Source organism: Mesoplodon densirostris, chromosome 3, assembly GCF_025265405.1.
Source record: "Mesoplodon densirostris isolate mMesDen1 chromosome 3, mMesDen1 primary haplotype, whole genome shotgun sequence".
NCBI lineage: Eukaryota > Metazoa > Chordata > Mammalia > Artiodactyla > Ziphiidae > Mesoplodon > Mesoplodon densirostris.
Genome location: NC_082663.1, coordinates 113,898,512 through 113,915,847, shown reverse-complemented (window position 1 = coordinate 113,915,847; position 17,336 = coordinate 113,898,512). Strand labels below are relative to the sequence as shown.

General features: G+C 43.6%; 1 protein-coding gene across 4 annotated transcripts in view; it reads left to right on the top strand.

Moving 5' to 3' along the window:
* The first annotated feature begins 10,438 nt into the window (after positions 1-10,438).
* FSTL4 (follistatin like 4) overlaps positions 10,439-17,336 on the top strand; it is a 731,471-nt gene continuing 724,573 nt past the window's right edge. For all 4 annotated transcript variants that reach the window (XM_060091939.1, XM_060091938.1, XM_060091934.1 and 1 more), the window contains exons 1-2: positions 10,439-10,669; positions 15,229-15,431. The gene's annotated coding sequence lies outside the window, so the exon portion shown is untranslated. The remainder of the gene's footprint in view (positions 10,670-15,228; positions 15,432-17,336) is intronic.

The following is a 17,336-nucleotide window of genomic DNA, read 5'->3' as shown; positions in this document are numbered from 1 at the left end:
TGAGCCCCAGTCCTGAAGCTCCCAGTCCTGAAACTCCCAGTCCTGGGCCACTCTTCAAAAGCTGAACTAGGTCTACTGTGCTGAAGATCATGGGCAGCGCCAGAGAATTTGTGCAGGGTGAGCAACGGTCTTTCAGACATAGTGTATAGAGTGGGAGGAGGCAATCAGAGGGCAGAGTGAGTGAAGGTCTGTGTGACTTCAGAACTCTGTGACCAGGTTCTCAGAGCAGAGCAGACTCTTGTGGGAGAAGGGCCTTCCATGGACATTGAAGATTGCATTGAAGAGACGTCGCAATAGCCAAACCCCAATCAATTGCGTGAGCTGAAATGTTGGGGGGCCTGAGCAAGGAGTCAGGTGGATTGGAAGTTTAGAGAAGGAGATTTCTGGAACCTACCCTCTACCTGCATCAATAGTTCACTGCAAGATTTCATTCTCACCTATGTTGCAAAAATACAATAATAATAAACACCTCCCCAAACAGCAATGCCTAGGATTTACAAAGTGTGCACTTCCAGGGTTGCTAAGGCCCAGAGAGGACCTGATACCTGTGGCTGCCTGGATGGCAGGCCTCCAGCGCTGTCCTTTGGAAGGTGGCCCCAGGGCCGCCAGCCAGAGTCTGGCGTCTTGAGACATTTTGATGTCTCGAAATTGGCACTTTGTTTTCTTTTTCATTAAGTCTCTTTGTGAAGCTTCTGGCAACAAGTGAGTCTTACCCTATCCTGTCACTTAACACACTCGGCCTTGTAGTTGGGCATCCTGCTCGGAGCCCAGGCAAGGCCCTATTGGGCACAGGGATTGGGAATACTTTGGGTGGTCTACATGGAGTCAATCTGGACCTTCTTCCAGTGCCAGATTTACAGGGGCTGGGGAAATTGGTAGCTTTGGCTGGGATTTAATTGCTTCGATAGAACTGTATGTGGAGTTTCTTGTGGGAGATACAGAAATTAGACCTGCTTAACTGACTGACCCCTTCTCAGCCACAGTCACTGTATACAAGCGTCCTCTTCCACCACCAGGGAGACTTTATAAGTGGTGTTGTTTAAAGTAGTTGTTCGTGGGACTTCCCTCATGGTGCAGTGGTTAAGAATCCTCCTGCCAATGCAGGGGACACAGGTTCGATCCCTGGTCTGGGAAGATCCCACATGCCACAGAGCAACTAAGCCCGTGTGCCACAACACTGAGCCTGCGTGCCTAGAGCCCATGCTCAGCAACAAAAGAAGCCACTGCAATGAGAAGGTCGTGCACTGCAACGAAGAGTAGCCCCCACTCGCCGTAACTAGAGAAAGCCTGTTCACAGCAACGAAGACCCAACGCAGCCAAAAATAAATAAATAAGTAAATAAATTTATTCATTTACTTATTTATTTTTTTTTAAAAAGTAGTTGTTTGTGAACTATCATCGACAGTGAGATACTGGAACTCACCAAAAAAGATACCCTACATCCAAAGACAAAGGAGAAGCCGCAGTGAGATGGACTTTGACAGAACTGGGGGAAACAGAGACTCCACTCTTGGAGGGCACACACAAAGTAGTGTGCACATCAGGACCCAGGGGGAAGAAGCAGTGATGCCATACGAGACTGAAACAGACCTTCCTGCTAGGGTTGGAGGGTCTCCTGCAGAGGCGGGGGGTGGCTGTGGCTCACTGCTGGGACAAGGACACTGGCAGCAGAAGTTCTGGGAAGTACTCCTTGGCATTAGCCCTCCTGGAGTCCTCCTTTAGCCCCACCAAAGAGCCTGTAGCCTCCAGTGCTGGGTCACCTCAGGCCAAACAACCAACAGGGAGGGAACTCAGCCCCACCCATCAGCAAACAAGTGGATTAAAGTTTTATTGAGCTCTGTCCACCAGAGCAACACCCAGCTGTACTCACCACCAGTCCCTCCCATCAGGAAGCTTGCACAAGCCTCTTAGATAGCCTCATCCACCAGAGGGCAGACAGCAGAAGCAAGAAGAACTATAGTCCTGCAGCCTGTGGAAAGAAAACCACATTCACAGAAAGACAGATAAAATGAAAAGGCAGAGGACTATGTACCAGATGAAGGAAAAAGATAAAATCCCAGAAAAACAACTAAATGAAGTGGAGATAGGCAACCTTCCAGAAAAAGAATTCAGAATAATGATAGTGAAGATGATCCCGGACCTCGGAAAAAGAATGGAGTCAAAGATCAAGAAGATGCAAGAAATGTTTAACAAAGACCTAGAAGAATTAAAGAACAAACACCTAGAAGAATTAAAGAACAAACAAACAGAGATGACCAATACAATAACTGAAATGAAAAATACACTAGAAGGAATCAATAGCAGAATAACTGAGGCAGAAGAACGGATAAGTGACCTGGAAGACAGAATGGTGGAATTCACTGCTGTGGAACAGAATAAAGAATGAAAAGAAATGAAGAAAGCCTAAGAGACCTCTGGGAAAACATTAAACGCAACAACATTCACATTATCAGGGTCCCAGAAGGAGAAGAGAAAGAGAAAGGATCCTAGAAAATATTTGAAGAGATTGTAGTTGAAACTTCCCTAACATGGGAAAGGAAATAGCCACCCAAGTCCAGGAAGCACAGAGAGTCCCAGGCAGGATAAACCCAAGGAGAAACATGTCAAGACACATAGTAATCAAGTTGACAAAAATTAAAGACAAAAATTATTGAAAGCAACAAGGGAAAAAGGACAAATAGCATACAAGGGAACTCCCATAAGGTTAACAGCTGATTTCTCAGCAGAAACTCTACAAGCCAGAGGGGAGTGGCATGATATATTTAAAATGATGAAAGGGAAGAACCTATGAAGATTACTCTATCCAGCACGGATCTCATGCAGATTTGACAGAGAAATCAAAAGCTTTACTGAGAAGCAAAAGCTAAGAGAATTCAGCACCACAAAACCAGCTCTACAACAAATGCTAAAGGAACTCCTCTCAGTGGGAAACACAAGAGAAGAAAAGGACCTGCAAAAACAAACCCATAACAATTAAGAAAATGGTAATAGGAACATACATATTGATAGTTACCTTAAAGGTGAATGGATTAAATGCTCCAACCAAAAGACGCAGGCTTGCTGAATGGATACAAAAACAAAACCCATATATATGCTGTCTACAAGAGACCCACTTCAGACCTACGGACACATACACCCTGAAACTGAGGAGATGGAAAAAGATAGTCCATGCAAATGGAAATCAAAAGAAAGCTGGAGTAGCAATACTCATATCAGATAAAATAGACTTTAAAATAAAGAATGTTACAAGAGACAAGGAAGGACACTACATAATGGTCAAAGGATCAATCCAAGAAGAAGATATGACAATTATAAATATATATGCACCCAACATAGGAGCACTTCAATACATAAGGCAAATGATAACAACTATAAAAGAGGAAATCGACAGTAGCACAATAATAGTGGGGTACTTTAACACCTCACTTGAACCAATGGACAGCTCATCCAGACAGAAAATTAATAAGGAAACACAAGCTTTAAATTACACAATAGACCAGACAGATTTAATTGATATTTATAGGCCATTCCATCTGAAAACAGCAGATTACACTTTCTTCTTAAGTGCACGTGAAACATTCTCTAGGATAGATCACATCTTGGGTCACAAATCAAGCCTCAGTAAATGTAAGAAAACTGAAATCATATCAAGCATCTTTTCCAACCACAATGCTATGAGATTAGAAATTGGTTACAGGGGAAAAATGTAAAAAACACAGATACATGGAAGCTAAACAATATGTTACTAAATAACCAAAAGATCACTGAAGAAATCAAAGAGGAAATCAAAAAATACCTAGAGACAAATGACAACAAAAACATGATGATCCAAAACTTATGGGATGCAGCAAAAGCAGTTCTAAGAGGGAAGTTTATAGCAATACAATTCTACCTCAATAAACAAGAAAAATCTCAAACAATCTAACCTTACACCTAAAGGAACTAGAGAAAGAAAAACAAACAAAACCCAAAGTTAGCAGAAGGAAAGAAATCATAAAGATCAGAGCAGAAATAAATGAAATAGAAACAAAGAAAACAATAGCAAAGATCAATTAAACTAAAAGCTGGTTCTTTGAGAAGATAAATGAAATGGATAAACGTTTAGCCAGACTCAACAAGAAAAAGAGGGAGAGGACTCAAGTCAATAAAATTAGAAATGAAAAAGGAGAAGTTACAACGGACACCGCAGAAATACAAAGCATCTTAAGAGACTACTACAAGCAACTCTATGCCAATATAATGGACAACCTGGAAGAAATGGACAAATTCTTAGAAAGGTATAACCTTCCAAGACTGAACCAGGAAGAAATAGAAAATATGAACAGACCAATCACAAGTAATGAAAGGGAAACTGTGATTGAAAATCTCCCAGCAAACGAAAGTCCAGGACCAGACGGCTTCACAGGTGAATTCTATCAAACATTTAGAGGAGAGCTAACACCCATCCTCCTCAAACTCTTCCAAAAAATTGCAGAGGAAGGAACACCCCCAAACTCATTCTATGAGGCCACCATCACCCTGATACCAAAACCAGACAAAGATATTACAAAAACGAAAACTACAGGCCAATATCACTGATGAATATAGATACAAAAATCCTCAAAAAATACTAGCAAACAGAATCCAACAACACATTAAAAGGATCATACACCATGATCAAGTGGGATTTATCCCAGGGATGCAAGGATTCTTCAATATATGCAAATCAATCAATGTGATACAGCATATTAACAAATTGTAGAATAAAATCCATATGATCATCTCAATAGATGCAGAAAAAGCTTTTGACAAAATTCAACACCCATTGGTGATAAAAACTCTCCAGAAAGTGAGCATAGAGGGAAACTACCTCAACATAATAAAGGCCATATACAACAAACCCACAGCAAACGTCATTCTCAATGGTGAAAAACTGAAAGCATTTTCTCTAAGATCAGGAACAAGACAAGGATGTCCACTCTCCCCACTATTATTGAACATAATTTTGGAAGTCCTAGTCATAACAATCAGAGAAGAAAAAGAAGTAAAAGGAATACAAATTGGGAAAGAAGAAGTAAAACTGTCACTGTTTGCAGATGACATGATACTATACGTAGATAATTCTAAAGATGCCACCAGAAAACTACTAGAGCTAATCAATGAATTTGGTAAAGTTGCAGGACACAAAATTAATGCACAGAAATCCCTTGCATTCCTATACACTAACAACGAGGGATCAGAAAGAGAAATTAAGGAAACATTCCCATTCAAACAATGCCAATCCCATTCAACAAAATCCCATTTTGTTGTCACCATGGCAACAAAAAGAATAAAATATCTAGGAATAAAGCTACTTAAGGAGGTAAAAGACCTGCACTCAGAAAACTATAAGACCCTGATGAAAGAAATCAAAGATGACACAAACAGATGGAGAGATATACCATGTTCTTGGATTGGAAGAATCAATATTGTGAAAATGACTACACTAACCAAAGCAATCCCTTTGGGTAGTATAGTCACTGCACACAGATTCAGTGCAATCCGTATCAAATTACCAATGGCATTTTTTACAGAACTGGAACAAAAATTGTAAAAATTTGTTTGGAGACACAAAAGACCCCTAATAGCCAAAGCAATCTTGAGGGAAAAAAACGAAGCTTGCGGAATCAGGCTCTCTGACTTCAGACTGTACTGCAAATCTACAGTAATCAAGATAATATGGTACTGGCACAAAAACAGAAATATAGATCAATGGAACAGGATAGAAATTCCAGAGATAAACCCACACACCTATGGTCAACAAATCTGTGATAAGAGAGGCAAGGATATACAATGGAGAAGAGACAGTCTCTTCAATAAGTGGTGCTGGGAAAACTGGACTGCTACATGTAAAAGAATGAAATCAGAACACTCCCTAATACCATACACAAAAATAAACTCATAATGGATTAAAGACCTAAATGTAAGACCGGACACTATAAAACTCTTAGAGGAAAACATAGGAAGAACACTCTTTGACATAAATCGCAGCAAGACCTTTATTGACCCACCTCCTAGAGTAATGGAAATAAAAACAAAAATAAACAAATGGGACCTACTGAAACTTCAAAGCTTTTGCACAGCTAAGGAAACCATAACCAAGACGAAAAGACAACCCTCAGAATGGGAGAAAATATTTGCATATGAATCAACGGACAAAGGATTAATCTCCAAAATATATAAACAGCTCATGCAGCTCAAATGTTAAAGAAACAAAGAACCGAATCCAAAAATGGGCAGAAGACCTAAATAGACATTTCTCCAAAGAAGACATACAGATGGCCAAGAGGCACATGGCATCTGCTCAACATCACTAATTATTAGAGAAATGCAAATCAAAACTACAATCAGGTATCACCTCACACTGGTCAGAACGGGCATCATCAGAAAATCTACAAACAACAAATGCTGGATTGGGTGTGGAGAAAAGGGAGCCCTCTTGCACTGTTGGTGGGAATGTAAATTGATACAGCCACTATGGGGAACAGTATGGAGGTTCCTTAAAAAACTAAAAATAGAACTACCATATGACTCAGCAATCCCACTACTGGGCATATACCCAGAGAAAACCAGAATTCAAAAAGACACATGCACCCCAATGTTCATTGCAGCGCTATTTACAATAGCCAGGACATGGAAGTAAGCTAAATGCCCATTGACAGACAAATGGATAAAGAAGATGTGGTACATACATACAATGGGATATTACTCAGCCATGAAAATGAATGAAATTGGGTCATTTGTAGAGATGTGGATGGACCTAGAGACTCATACAGAGTGAAGTAAGTCAGAAAGAGAAAAACAAATATTGTATATTAATGCATATATGTGATGTCTAGAAAAGTGGTAGAGATGAACTGGTTTGCAAGGCAGAAATAGAGACACAGATGTAGAAAACAAATGTACAGATACCAAGTGGGGAAAGCCAGGGGAGGTTGTGGTGGGATGAATTGCGAGATGGGGATTGACATATATACACTAATATGTATAAAATAGATAACTAATAAGAACCTGCTATATTAAAAAAATAAAATGCTTATTAATCTAGCATTATTAATCTAGCATTAGTTATGGTAGTTAAGCTTTCAGAGATAATGAAATGTAAATGAGCCTCTAGAGCATGCCACGTTCCCCCAAACTGAAGACATTCGTGAAGAAAAGTTGTTGTGGTAGGATGACGGTGAATATTAATTGTGTGGATTTATATACTCTGCAGATGGCAATGCAGATGCTGGGTACAGTCAAGAGCCGTGACACAGGCCAGCAGGAAAGGAAAGCCTGAGCTCGCTTTGCGCTTCTCCCTGGGGATGTTGCCCTGACTGGCCACTGAAAGTTTCCCACTGAAGTTTCACAGGCCACACTGGGGTCAGAGGTGAAGCTGGGCCTCAAGCCCGGGGCAACCTGACTCTGAGCTCTGCTCTTCACCAGCTGTTCCACATGGGCACCCTGGTGGCCCGTGCACCTGTGTCCCAGTGGGGGCCTCAGCTAGTTAACGCACATCTATCCTGACCACCTCCCTCCTCCCCAGGCCCCTCCCACCTGAAGTCAGGAAGGGCCAGTGATGATTATTTTTTAACCAGCAGTTGTGAATTATTGAGTGCCTATGCATGCCAGGCATCATGCCAGGCATTGAGGTTACTCTCACTCATGGAGCTGACGTCTCAGCAGTCAGCACATAACCACTAGGTAGATGTTCAGTTACCGACTGTGGGAAGGGCTATGAAGGCAAAGCAAAGAGAGCGATGGGAGATGGTAAAATGTTGGCAATAGTAATAATGGCTGACACTAATTGTTTACTACGTTCTCCACACAGTTCAAAACACTTTCAGTGGAGTTTGTCCTTTGACTCTCCTAACAGCTCTGTGAATTAGTTCCACTTTACAGATGAGGAAACAGAGGCTCAGAGAGGTGAAGTAACTTGCCCATGGTCACAAAGCTCGTAAGGAGCATACCTGGGATTTGAATCAGCAAGTCTGAGTCCAGATTCCCTGCTGCTCACCACTATGGTCTATTGCCTTAGAAAAGAAAGAATGAATTTGGATGACACAGGAGGTAGGGAAGACTTCTCAAAGGAGGCTGTGTGTAAACTGGACCTCAGAAGCGAGCTGGTCAGTGGGGAGAGCCCTGGGAGAGGAGAGAGCTTGGTGTCCTGAGGCATCAACATCCTCAGGGCTGAGGCTGGGAGTGCTGGCCCCTGCAGTACAATTCAGTTTCACGGGGCCTCTGGGGCTGGTGAGCTGTGAGTCCTTATCCTAAAAGCCACAGGAAGCCGTGTCAGGGTTTTGAGCAGGAGAGTGACAAGAACCAATCTTTTTTCCCTTACATTATTCCTCAGGGAGGGGATGAGGCCCCCTTTCCACTGTATAGAGGGTGGGTTTGGTAAGTTGGCATTTAGTCTGTGGGTAGAGCATCTAAAAGTTCAGGGCAGACTGGCTGCAGAAAAGGCATCTGTCGGCTCCACTTTCAGACTTTGAAGAAGCAGGGGAGAGATGGGACACATCACACTCAAGGTGGTGAGCCCTCTGTGTGGCGGGAGGGATGAGAGGCCAGCCAGCCCTGGAAGCTGTGTGTGTGTGTGTGTGTGTGTGTGTGTGTGTGTGTGTGTGTGTGTGTGTGTGTGTGAGTGTGAGTGTGAGTGATGCCTTCTGAGACAGGACAGTTGGTGAATGCAATAGGCATGGGCATGCACGTTTATCTCTGAGGGAGCTGCAGCCCGGCAGTGTCTTATTTGAAAGATTACAGCTTCGAGGAAAGAAACACATTGGTTAGAATTGACCCTAGGTTTATGAGTCCCAGGACCCCTGCCCCTTAGAGGGGAATGACTCTATTTGCTGCAGAGAAGAAGGGGTCCCTTTGTGTTAAAAAGGAAAAGGCTGAAATGCATATCTTGGGAGCTGCCACGCACTTAATGTGGGAGGAGATGGGGACTCAGGAAGCATCTGGTTCTGCTCTAGGGTGGGCTCTTCGGTGGGAAGATCTTGGTTGGTGCAAAGTTTTATGAAGCCCTTGGAGAAGGCCGGGATCTGAGACAGTGACCAGAGTGGGTGAAGAGCGGAAATGTACAACATACTTACTGCAAAAAATAGAAATACATCGGTGGTTTTGTTGAAGAGGTGAAAGGAAGTGAATTCACCAGCTGTAAGAAGGTGGAAATCTGGGAGTGCTTCCTGACAGAGGCAGGCCTTGAGCTAGACTCTATGACTCTCAGGACAGTGATCTTTAAGCCCTGAAAGCCCCTGCAGAGGCCTGGCCCTGGGGAAAGGTCCTGCTTGTGTTAGAGCCTCATGAGGTTCCACAAACCAAGGTTCAGATAACAGCCTTGAGGACTAAGTCCAGGCTTCTTATTCTGTGCCAAGCTTTGGCGAGTGGTCTCCACATGTAAGCTCTGGAGTTCCTACATGGATTGAAGGGTCTGTGGAAAAGTGGGCTAGAGGACTGCTGTGTTTGTGTCACTTCACATGGTCGATTGTCTCATCAGGAGTGGGGGCAGTGATGGACCTGAGGGGGCCCCGCAGACACCCCCAGCCACCGCTTAGCTCTGCCACTAATCTTAGCCACTGTTCTCAGCTGGGCTGAGGGGTGCTTCCCGATACCAGTCCTCTCTTCTGTTCTGATGTCCAAGGACAGGCTTACACATTTTCAATCCATCGAGGGCTATTCTTTTTTTTTTAAACTAATATATATATATATTTAAATGTCTGTTCATTGGTTTGTTTATTTATTTATTTTTGGCTGTGTTGGGTCTTTGTTTCTGTGTGAGGGCTTTCTCCAGTTGCGGCAAGCGGGGGCCACTCCTCATCGCGGTGCGCGGGCCTCTCACTATCGTGGCCTCTCTTGTTGCGGAGCACAGGCTCCAAACATGCAGGCTCAGTAGTTGTGGCTCACGGGCCTAGTTACTCCGCGGCATGTGGGATCTTCCCAGACCAGGGCTCGAACTCGTGCCCCCTGCATTAGCAGGCGGATTCTCAATCACTGCGCCACCAGGGAAGCCCTCGAGGGCTATTCTTGACCTAGAACAATCTGCATATTTTATGTTCGACCAAATCCCAGCCACCCTTCAGGACTTTTTTCCAGTGCTTCCCCTTCCTCTCACCATGAGCTCCATAAGCGCAAAGATTCCCCATTTCATTCCCTGGGTTTTTCCTAGCTTATAGATCACGGTCTGGCATGTAGTGAGTGCTCAGTGGATAAACATGGAGTGAACGAATGAAGCTTTCCTGTTCTTCTAGCCCTGGATTTTTATGAACCGCAGTTGGCATTTATTGAGTTCATTCCTGTGGTGGGTTGAATAGTGCTCCACACCCACCCCAAATTCATGTCAACTGGGAACATCAGAATATGACCTTATTTGGAAATTGGGTCTTTGCAGATGTAGTTAAGGATCTTTAGATAAAATCATCCTGGATTTAAGGTGGGCCCACATAAGACTGGTGTCTTATATGAAGAGAAGACACAGCAATACACAGGGAAGGAGGCCATGTGAAGACAGAGGCAGAGACTGGGGTGATGTGTCTAAAAGCTAGGGAACACAAAGGATTTCCGGCAACCACCAGAAGCAATGAGAGAGACGTGTGACAGATTCTCCCGCATAACCTCCAGAAAGGGCCAATCCTGCCAACACCATGATTTTGGACTTCAGTCCTCCTGAACTGTAAGAGAATAAATTTCTGTTGTTTCAAGTTAGCCAGTTTGTGGTAATTTGTTACGGCTGCCCTAGGACACATACAATTCATACTGTCAGTATTTTGTAAGCTCTCACTCCCTTCTAGAGCAAAGGCTTGGTCATGTCAGGGAGCAAGTCTGGGTCACCACCATAGGTCCACTGCCTAGTGACCAACCACCCTGGTTTGTCTGGGACTGAGGGGTATCCCAGGATGTAGGATTTTTAGAGAGCTAAAATGGGGGCAGTCCTGCGCAAACCAGGATGACTGGTCATCTTGCTCACAGGGTACTTGACACTGGGTCAGTGCCTGGTAGGTGGTGGCAGTTGTGTCTTGTGTGTTGGAAGAGCATGGGCCAGGCCAGATGCAGGTGGTGTGTGCAGAGATTTTGTGCAAGATGAGCCTGGAGTCGGATAGGAGAGAACTGAAGAACTGGAAACTTACTCTGGGTAATAGGGAGCCACAGTAGGTCTCTGAGGGCTGCAGAGTTCCGCTTGGGAGGCCTGGGGATTCCTGTGCTGGAATCCCTGTGGGCTCCCTCTAAGTCTGCTCCTGGGAGGCCCAGGCACTTTGGCTGCAGGAGTTCTCACACAGGCCTCCCAGAAGTGGGTCTCCTGCCCCCAGGTTGCAGCCAGCGCCTGCCTGGCCCAGGGAACTTCTTTTTTTTTTTTTTTTTCCTCTTTTATTTATTTTTATTTTTATTATTTATTTTTATTTTATTTTTTACATCTTTATTGGAGTATAACTGCTTTACAATGGTGTGTTAGTTTCTGCTTTATAACAAAGTGAATCAGTTATACATATACATATGTTCCCATATCTCTTCCCTCTTGCATCTCCCTCCCTCCCACCTTCCCTATCCCACCCCTCTAGGCGGTCACAAAGCACGGAGCTGATCTCCTTGTGCTATGTGCGGAACTTCTTTTTTTTTTTTTTTTTTTCTTTTTGAAACCAAGTGCGAGAAAGCCTAGGCGTGCCCACGGTCACCCTTCCCCCCCATTTAAATATACTGAATGGAGCTGATTGCCTAAATTGAAGGTATTATAGTACAATGATTGTTATAATTAAAACTATTATCATCTGAAAGAAACCAGAACCTGGGAAACCACTGCAAAGACTTTTAAAGCTTTTAAAACATGTTTTTGAACCAGATAAAAGCTCCTTTGTGTGGAGTGTTTTGGAGAGTGAGTCTGTGAGTGGGCACCTGTGGGCTCTGAATACAGCCTGGTTCTCCATGAGGTGGGTGTGGGCAGCAGGGGTTTTCGGTCAGAGGGTGGCCGCTGCTCTGTTAGCCCAGACCCGAGATGCTGCCCTCAGCAATGCAGGCAGAGCAGGGTTCACTCCAAGGGTCCAGGCCGGGTGGGGATCTGATGGAGGAACGTTGTCCTGAATGTGGGGCCTGTCAAAACAGACACGTTGCATCCCCCCCTCCCCACATTTGGGAAGGACAGTCTGGCTCTGGTGGGAGAAAGGGGGGCAGTGTCTGGACTGGAGGTGTGAGACCCTGGGGGTCTCCAGATGGCAAGAAGAGGGGACAGTAGTCCTAGAGTGGTAGAGGCTCAGGGAAGGCCTGGGATGGCAGGATAGGGGCTTACAGCGGGCTCTCGACCTGGCCATCAGGAGCCCCCTCTGCTCATGTGACAGGACTCCCAGATGCCCAGGTGGGTGTGGAGCTGGAAACAGCTTGAGAGGAGTTGGGGCTGGCATAGCCGGCAATGACTCTTTTGAGTTTGGCTACCTTACACTCTCCTCGGTTCCCCCACCCCCACATTGTACAGGTGAGGAAGTTGGGGCTCAGAGAGGGAAAGGATGGGCCAGGGTCACCCAGCTGGTAAGTGGTAGGGACCAGGCTCTGGAGCCCAACTCCAGGGTGCCGTGCCTTTTACCTTGGGCCTCTCTGCATCTGGCGATGGTGGCCATGCTTGGTTAGCTGTCTCTTGGGTTGGTACCATGTGTGCTGGTCCTTGATTTGGATGGGCACTTGATTATATTTTGTCCCACCTTGATTTCACTATTTTTCCTTTTTCTTCTTTCAAAAAAATATACAATTAATACACGAAACCATTCTTATTAAGAAATCAAACATTATGGGTGATAAGAGTGCCAACTAAAGAATGTTGCTTGCCATCTGGTTCTACAAGGATTGAGTCAATAGCCACTGTAGTTGCTGACCTTCAACACACCCTGAAAGCAATTCCAGGTGGAGATCAGCAATGAGGCACTCTGTGTTCTGGGAAAACTGGCAGAACAGTCCTTCAGATAGTTAGATATTTTTAGGAGAAAATTTTAGGAACCCAAATTCTTGCATCTCCCCATACTTAGAAAAGCGCTAAAACCATTAACTAAGATACCTGTTCCTGGTGCCAAGCAGCAACCTTCTACTGAGATGTGTGCTTGATCACAGGTACCCTTCGCCTATCACATGTACACTGACCTCCCCCCTTACCTCTTTGGAACAGTTCTCAGTGCTCTCTGAGAGGCTGTTTCCCAGGCTATAGTCCTCAGTAAGACACTGAATAAACCCAACTCACAGCTCTTCCGTTGTACGTTTTTTTCAAGTTGATAATAGCTAACTCAGAGCAATAATCTTAGATGTGTTTGTGTATATGTATACATACATAATACATTTAGTCCTCATACAGCCTTTTGAGGTAAGCACCGTTTTCCCTATTTTATAGAAGAGAGAATGAAGGCCCTTGCTGGAGGCTACACAGCTGGGCTTAGAGCTGGTAGACTGGTCAGAGCCCATGTGTTTGATTCCTGTACTATGGAGAAAGTGGAATATCCCCTTTCCCCCCACAATCTTACTCCCTCCTCCTCCTGAAGCAAAGATCAGTTACTGTTTCGTGTATCTTCTTTCAGACCTTTCTCATGAATTTACACATAACAGAGTTTTTGTGTATGTGTTTTTAGACATAAACAGTATCATTTGGTATTTATTGTTTGCAGATTGCTTCCTTCACTGAACAATCCATTGTGGTGATACTTTCATGCCAAGAACATGTCAACACTGTACCCTTCTTAAGTGTTGCAGTGTGTCCCCTAGTTTATGATTGGGTATATACTAGTGCCATGGACTGAATATTTGTGTCCCCACACCCCCCCAATTCATATGTTGAAACCTAATCCCCTAGGTGATGGTATTAGGAGGTGGGACCTTTGGGAGGTGATTAGGTCAAGAGGGTGAAGCTCTTGCAGATGAGATTAGTGTCTCTATAAAAGAGACCACAGAGAGCTCCCTTGCCCCTTCCACTATGTGAGGACACAGCAAGCCATCTATGAATCAGGAAGCAGGCCCTCACCAGACACCAAACCTGTTGGCACCTTGGTCTTGGACTCCAGCCTTTAGAACTGTGAGAGATAAATGTCTGTTGTTTATAAGCCACCTAGTCTATGGTAATTCTATTGTAGCAGCCTGAACAGACTAAGACGACTAATAATCATGAAGATCCAAAAAAAAAAAAAAAAAAAAAGGAGATGCAGCTTTTTCACCTGACGGTTTAGCAAACATTAAGCAGATTGCTATCATCGAGTGTCAGCAAGGACGAGGGATGATTCTTGCTCATTGCTGATGGCTGTGCACATTGGGGCAGCCTTCATAGAGAGCAGTTTGGCAGTATCTATTAAATTTAAACCAGCACACCTTTGTCCTACCACACCCCCCAGCTTCTAGATCTCTAGCCTAGAGACAGATGTGCATATACCAGCAAGGAGACATCCTAATGATGTTCACGTAACACGGTTGGTAGCGGTGCAGCATTGAAACAGCCTGTTGTCCTCATCTTGTGTCTCAGCTGGATTGTAAGGTCCCAAGTTCAGGTGCTAGGTCCTAGGCTGGTTCCCAGCCTCCCCGAAATGGAGAGAGACCTGCCCATATGCCAGGAGATCAACAGATACTTTCTGGGTTTTTTTTGCTTTGTAAACTTTTCTTACCCAGGTTCTGTGTATGTAGGTTCAGAACCCAAATAGAACTAGTGGGCTTAGAATGAAAGATGGCAGTACCCTGCCCCTTGTTCCCTGTTCCCAGCTCCCAGGAATCAACTGCTTTCAATGTTTAATATAATTTATTTTTGTATTTCTTGTATTTTCTCCATATTTCTATACTACTTGATTTAACTGCTTGATTTTTTTTTTCATTTTGGATATGACCCATAGACTTTCTTTTGAGGAAGGGAAGGATTATTAATTTTTATTACTGGCACAGCCTTCTCCCCTGCCCCGCCTCTCTCCCCCCACCCCCTCCCAAGAGCTTCCCCTTCCTCTCTCCTGAGAATGTTAAATCCTCATTTTGGGTTAAGTCAGTATTCAATGTTTATATTATTATGACTATGTAACTAATATTTACAGAGAGCCACGTGTAGTACTATGATTATAGTTTCTTGTACAACCTTTAATTTTCTCAGAAGTTAATAATTGCTCATTTCTTTTCCTTTATTTTGTTTTACGTGTACCAATTACAAATTATTTCTCAAACTCCATGACAGCAATGAAAATCTCTGAATATTTTAAACACAGCACCAAGTGACTTGTTTTTTTGTTTATTTTTCAGACAGCCCTGAAGAGCCTCCAGCCTGAAGCTGCTGTCTAGACTGTTCTCTGAAAACAGCACCCAGATTCTTACCTGAACTTTCCACCACCTTCTCCAGGACATCCCCTGCACCCTGGATCTCACTTCATTGTCTTTCTTGGATTCTTCCCTTCTTTTGAGAGGAATACTTCCTCCAGTAACTTCCTGAGGAAGGGGACTAGGAGGTAAGTTTTTGGAGACCTTGTTTGTCTGAAAATGTCCTTATTCTAGCCTCACATTTGATTGATAGTGTGGCTGACTCTAAATTGGAAATCATTTTCCCTCAGAATTTTGAATGCATTGTTCTTTGTCTTCTAGCTTCCATTGTTGTTGAGATATCAGATACCGTTCAGATCCTGAGGTTTCTATGTGACCTGCTTATTTACTTTGGAAGTTTTTAGAATTTCTCTCCATTTCTCTTTTCTATACTTCATGATGGTGTTCCTCGGCATGGTTTAAAAATTAAAAAAAAATTTTTTTAATTATTATTTTAAAGTTTAATTCATGATGCCATATACTTGGAAGATTTGTTAAACCTTGAAATGAATTTCCTTCAGTTCTAGAACAGTATCTAGTATTATTTTTTGATAATCGGATCCTCTCTGTTTTCCAGTTTTCTTTTTCTGTAACTCCTATTAGGTGAATAATGGACCTCCTAGGTTAATCCTTGAATTTTCTTATCTTTCCTATTTTCTACTTTTTTCTATTTTAATGGAGATTTGTTGTATTTTATTTTTCAAATAATCTGTTGATTAAAAAAATCTGCTCTCATGTTTTTAATTTCCATGTTTTTTCTTGTTTCCTGAATATTCATTTTCATAGTTCCCTTGTTCTTATTTCATGAAATGCAATATCTTCTAATTTTTCTGAGAGTATTAAAGTACAAACATTATTATTATTATTATTATTATTTATTTATTTTTTTTTTCGGTACACGGGCCTCTCACTGTTGTGGCCTCTCCCGTTGCGGAGCACAGGCTCTGGATGCGCAGGCTCAGCGGCCATGGCTCATGGGCCCAGCCGCTCCACGGCATGTGGGATCTTCCTGGACCGGGGCATGAACCCGTGTCCCCTGCATCGGCAGGCGGACTCTCAACCACTGCGCCACCAGGGAAGCCCTTATTATTATTTTGTTTGTTTCTTGCAATCTCTCTATTTCCTTTGGAATTCTTTTGTCACCTGTTTGCTCTGATCCTTCAGTTAGAGGCTTTTCTCTAACATCTGGTGCTCTATGGCCTCCCACACATATCTGAGAGTGAGGTACCAGATACCCCCAGGGATGCTCCCTGTGCTTGAGTGAGGCTCGATGACCAGTAAGCTTCAGTATAGAGTGATTGGGGTGGGGTGACTTGGTTATTTTCATATGGAATTCCTGATGTCAGGTCCTTTCTCTAGGGGTGGTCGGTTTCTCCAGAGAGAAATCCTCCCATTATCTGCCTGGAGGAGGGGGTATATGTCTGGGCGAGAACTTTCCAGAAGCTCAGTGGGAGAAGGTGACATGAGTTTTCACTGTTCAGTTTATAGAATTACCCTTATTCTCCCTGTTTTAAATATGGCCCCCACCCCCATGCTCAGTTGTGTCTGCTGTCCTTGAGGGCAGAAAGTCTTTGATGCAAACTCTCCAGAGAGTTGGCCTCCCATCTATTTTCATGGTGAGGGTAGGGTGGTCATCTTGCTGGGAAGTGGGGGTAGGATTCCTAGTTCTCATGTGGACTTTCCTAGTTTTTAGCCCCACCTATGCCTCTGCCTTCTGAGGTAGTATTTGTTGCTTCCTCAGTTCCTGGGCCTTTCAGTGTTCTGAATGGGTTTGCTCATACAAAAGCAGGCTTCAGCTTTCCCTGATCCGCTAAGCCAGTTGGCTCTTGCCCATCTGCTTTCCAGCTTCCAAACTGTTGTTGATAGAACTTGTCTTCTGTCATCTTCTCTTTTCTCTGTCCTTGTGGGTTTCTGTCATTTTTAGACCTTCACTACTATTTTGGGGGGGTTCTTTTTGCAGGGTGTGTGGCAGAAATAAGTGTGTATGTTTAGTCCTCTGTGTTTACTCTGGACTCCTGAGTTTTTTCTTTATGATAGAAGCATGAACAGAGACA